We start from the raw sequence: 6,278 nt of genomic DNA on the forward strand, positions 1-6,278 counted from the left end.
ATGATAAATACTATTTTTAAAATGTTATAAAATGTTAAAAATGAAATAATAAAAAAGATTATAGGGACTAAAAGTGAAAAAAAATGATAAATTATAAGGACAAAAATTATGTTTAAACCTAATATATATTAACACACACACATACACACATATATATATATATAAACATTAATTTTTAATAATTATATTTTATTTTTAATATAAATATATTTATTTAAAAAATTCTATATTTAATATACATATTTTAATATTATATTAATTAAATACAATAAATAATACTTTATCATATAACATAAGCTTATTCAGATATTATTAAAATATTATATTAGTAATATTAATTAAATACTATCTTAATATTTATATATTATCTTTAATATATATAATTAATACTATATAATGAAAATGCTATTTTATATGAATCTTGATAAAATATTACATTAATTATAATAATTAAATAATATCTTAATATTTGTGTTTAATTTTATTATACTTATATATAGAGATGAGAGATAGATAGATAGGTAAATAGATGGATGGATGTATAGATATAAATATTGTTTTTATTTTGATATATAACTTTAAAAATATCTTGTAAAAAAATCATGAAAATATTTTACTAAAGATATATAATTAATTTTAACAAAATTTATAGTAACTTTTAGAATAATAGTTAAATGTGTAAATTAAAATATAAATTATTAAAGTATAATATGTTTGAATTTGTTAATAAAAAAATATTTATTTTAACATCCGAATGGAGGATGGTGTAATGTTTATATTTATGAGATGATGTTAGAGTAAAGCGTGTTATGATGATAATTCTTTTAATAGAAGTTAGCAAAATTTTAATAAAAATTAGAAAAAATAAATAAAATATCATATATTAAAATTTGTGGATAAAAAATTATCATTTTTAATAATAAAAGAAATATAATATTTATATCTCTTAAAAAAAATAAAATAATTTCCTCTATTTTAAAGTTGGGTGATTATAATTACGCCTTTTTTTATTTTAGTTAGATTTGAAATACATTGTAAAATAGGCGACAAGCAAAAATCCCAAGGATTAGATGTAGATGTATTCCTAACCAAGCAAATGATTAATCTTGAAGAGTCCGAAAATTCCAGTATCTTGCAGTTGCTATTCCCAATCTTATCTATATCATCTATCCGACTTTCTCTATATGCATCGTGTCTTTTTGATATATTTTAAAGTAAAAAATTATCATCCATTGAACTTTGATGGATCGATGATATCATATGGAAAACTCCTACAAGACTTTTAGGAAAAACAAGCATCTAATGCCGGTATTTAGTGTGTGTTTAGAAAAAGTTATCTTTAGCGTTTACAATTTAGGGTTTAACCTTAATTTTATAGTAATTATCTTATTGTTTATACATTTTATGTCTTGAAAGTAGAAACTCTCACTTTAAAGTCTTGAAATGAAAAATCAAGCATACAGTTACTAGTTGTGGTTAGATTTGGTTTTGTTTTTAGATAAAAAGAAAATCAAATTAAATATAAAAAGATTATATCCTAGCTTAATTTTTTTTAATTTAAATATATTATTTTTTTCGTAGTTTACAATTTTTATATATAGATTAAGGAGAATAATAAATTTATTATTTTTGTTATACTATTTTACTAAAACAACACATTTCTTTAATAAATGAATTATTTCTAATTATGATGATCAAATAATTTATGGAAAGATAAATTAAGAAAAAAATAATTAATATAATATTGAAAAGTGATAACATCATTCATTTTTGTACATTTTTCAAATGTTAAAATTGTACTGCAGTAATTTTGAAGTGGAATAAATAGTAAATTTAAACTAAATTAAAATGACTTTTTATAGTTTTTTTGTATATTTTTTTTGGTATAGAAATGATTTTTTACAGATTGGTTTAACATTTCTTAATTTTTACTTTTTTTTTTATATGACATATAAATTTACTTTTAATTTTGATAACTAAAAATTAAAATTTTAATAATTATCTAAATCATAATAATGACATATAAATAACCATAAATAGTATAATAAAAAAATTGATTATAACAATATTACAAACATTTTTTTATAAAAAAAATCCATTATAGATAATTTTCAATCAATTAGTTACATGTTACGAATATCTCATAAACTCATAAACAAGTAATTATATAAACTAAATTTTAAAACAAATTTATTAATTTACTTTTGTTCTTCTTGCTCTTACCTCTAGCCTTGAGTTGAGATCGATAACCATTGTCACTTCGAGTTTGGGAGCGAGCCTATTAATTTACTATATTCTTATCAACTCAAACAATTGATATTAATATAAAATAAAATTTTAAATAAATATATTATATTATTATAAATTTACATAAAATTCGTTATTAAATAAGATCAAGTGATAAAAAATATTATTTTAAATAAGTAATCATTCAAGTACTAACTTATTATTATTTTTATGTGACTAGATTGGATTAGATTAAAAGTAAAAAATACAAAACTTGTATAATATCAAATTTTAATTATTATTTTTATGTGACTAGATCGGATTAGATTAAAAGTAAAAAATACAAAACTTGTACAATATCAAATTTTAATTAAAATAAATTTGATTTAAATATTAAAAAAATTTAATCCAAGGGACTAAGGGAGTGATTTAAACCGTTCATGGTTTCCCATGACAAATAGTGTGATTTCTTTCATCATTATAAAAATATTAAAAGAACAACTAAGCGAATAAAAATATCATAAAAATAATAAAACTTATTTTTATTAGTACACGATACGCTTGAGTGGTGATAGATAGAAGGCATGCCTCGTTCATTTTGGAATGAATCTTCTCCATATATTAAGATGGGCAAAGCCGCAAAGGCAGGGATTGAAATAAGTTACCATGTTGGAGAGGTCTATGACTTCAATTAAGATATCAACATCGTTGACGTAAGTGTTTGCGTCTCTTAATCAAAATATTTTTTTATTTTAAATATAAAATAAATTATATTAAAAAATATATATTTATCTTTTACATATTCACGATTTTTTATAGAAATTAATTACTATTTTTGAAAAATAATACATTATATCATTACCATGATTAAAAAACTTTAGATTAAGATTTTATTAAAATTTATTTAGTTAAAGTCATTTATAAAACTCATTAAGTTAATGGTCTGGCCTATTTAAATAGAAAAAAAAATATCTCTCATATCAATTTTTTTTTTGGTAAAATATCAAATTTATTATAATATATTAAATATATATTTTTTAAATATTAAACTTTCTAACTTGTATAAAAAAAATGGAACTTACAAGTTCATTGAAATATATATATATATATATATATATATATATATATATATATATATATAAATTTTTGTTATATTTAGAGATTTTAATGCAAAATATTACTTTAAACAAGTTATTATTATAAATCTCATTTTAGATCTTAAAAATATATTTGTATCATAATCGTGTTAGATTAAACTTCTAAAAGATGTCTTTCTTTTAGTATATATATAATTATTGTATTGAAATTAAAACTTATAATTTCATATATATATATATATATATATATATATATATATATATATTATTTCAATTTCTACCATTATACTTATTCTAAAGATCTTTCTGAAGGAAGATTGTGCTCAAAAGATTCAAATAGACATGAAAAGAAGTTTAAAGAGCAACACAACTTGATTTTTTAAATTTATCAATGAAATCACATGATTTTTCTTTTAGTATTTATTAGAGGGAATAAAGAAAGCCCTAATTTGAAGCCATACTCTCTCTACGATTCATAGAATACAAAAAATTTATTTTTTATAGATTAAATGCAAAAAGCAACTATAGCATGGATCATACTAGGCCCGATACCAATTGGAGAAATTTTATTAAAATGATATAATAATTGTATAAATACATATTATAAAATGTCATAACGAATCATATAAAGAATCAATATTAGAATTGTGACTCTCACAAAAAAGAAGGATTCTTAATTAAGTGTTTTATTATTATAAAATATTTTCATGGAACACAGAGATAAAGCTCTTGAGAGGATTTGATATGTTGAAATTTCTTATAAATTTTTATGAATTATAATTAATTATGAATTTTATTTTTATCAAAAATGAGTTAATATTATGATTTATTATTTAAGTTCACTAATAATGTAATTAAATATAATGACTTTTGATACCTAATTTTCATCTATATAAAAAAATAATTTTGGCTTAACTTCAAGGACCGTGATAGGGGGTATTTAGGGTTAATTAAATAGCAGGACTAGATCCCTTTATCATCACACATATAATTGCTCTTTTAAATTTACTTTATTCAAAACTTATAATATTATAACATATGATCAAGTAAAGGAAGATTTCTTAATTTCAAGGTTCGTGTATATAATAAATTCTCAAAAGTACATCTAATTATGTCTTCAATGTATAGTAAATTTTTAAAGGTACATCTATTTATGTCTTCAATAAGTAACTAAATATTTTAGTGTTTTAAAATTATATAAAGAATAATTACTATTAGTTTTTCTTATATTGGTATCATTACCAACTTATATGTTGTGGGATCTAATTAGGTATTATCATATTTCTTGTTATTTTTTCTTCTTGATAGAACATGATAATATGTTAAAAGTTGAATTTCATGGTATATAATCACCACTCTTGTGCTCTTTTTTTTTTTTTGTTGGTTTATTATAACTTTTGGTATAATTTCAATTGAATGTGCTTAAATCAGGTAAATTGTTTTTTTTATCAATTTGCGGCATCGTGTTGGGTATTTTTCAATTGAAGGGAAATGTCTTGGGTATTTTTCAACTCAAGGGAAATGTTTTTTTTCCATGTAATATCAATTCTTACATTGTGCCACAATGAATTTTAAAAGTATTTTTATTACTTTCTCTGTGAATGGAATCAATGAATCACGCTATTTGCTATTATTTTTAATTATTATATTTATATTAATTTCAATTGAACGATTGCTATTGTTGGCCGTTAGTTTTGGTGGGTGCAATGTATTGCATTTTTTTTTTAATTCAATTGTGGTGGGTTTAATTTACACTTGTTGATATCTTTTGTGATTCATTCAATTGTCATTGTTTTTTTTTGTTATTTATTCAATAATTGGATATGTTAGTTTTGCAATTTACATTGTTGCAATTATTAGTTGGATTGGTTATGGACAATCAAATTATAGTAAGGTGATAAAACTTTCGGTGCTTAGACCGGAATTCAAGATCTCAAGTCAGTGGTGGTATGTGTAATCACTTGAAAAACTCTTGTTATTTTGATATATGAGTATGATGTATATGGTTTGGTGTTTAGAATGTATACCTTGTAAGTTATTGTAATTTGTTTATTTATTTATTTTTTATGCATTACTATGAGTTTATAGTAAATATTTGTTCCGTCTAGTTATTAGATATTTTTTAAGTGTCAAATATGTTTTGGGAATGTAATTTGATGTATGACCAGTAAAGAAGTTCTTTAATGATGTATATGCCTTTTGACTGGGTCATGGTTTTGAGAAAAAAAATTGTTTCTTGGCAAGAATTTTCTTGAGTTACGTACAAGTCGTTACCACCAAAGTGGAATTACTTGTATTGATTCATGAGATTTTTTGTTATGTTAAGGAATGATTTTGATCTTTGCATGTTATTGCCTTCTCAAAGGGGTTGGTTGTATTGTAGACTCCTTTGATAGGCCACTGTGTTTGTTTTTTTTTTTTTTGTGATAACAATATTGCAATTTTGTATACAAAGAACAATAAACTTATAGTGGATCTAAGCACCTGGGATTGAAGTACCTAACTATTAGATATCTTGTGAAAGATGGTTTTATAGTGGTAGAACATGTTGATACAATTCCATGTTAACCGATCCCTTAACCAAGGGACTAAGGTCCATTGTTTTCAAAAGACGGGTAGAGAATACGAGCACTGTGAGTTCTTTTGATGTTCTTGGTTATTAGAAGTAATAGTTTTATATTGTTTCTCTTATTATATTGTTTGATCCTTATTTTGGATTTTGAGAAAATAATATATTGATAATCTTTTGCATTTGATTTGATGGTATTTCATTATGATACACCTTTATACATGTATATCAAATGTAAAATATTTTAAGCTTGATGTCGTTAGGACCATTATGTCAGTGGTTGATACCATGTCAGAGTTGGAGCATAATATTTCAAGCTCGATGTCATTGGGACCACTATGGTTAACATCATGTTGGAGCTTATGCATAGTATTTTAAGCTTGGTG

This window comes from Cajanus cajan, chromosome 7, assembly GCF_000230855.2.
Source record: "Cajanus cajan strain Asha chromosome 7, NIPB_CcT2T_4, whole genome shotgun sequence".
Lineage (NCBI taxonomy): Eukaryota > Viridiplantae > Streptophyta > Magnoliopsida > Fabales > Fabaceae > Cajanus > Cajanus cajan.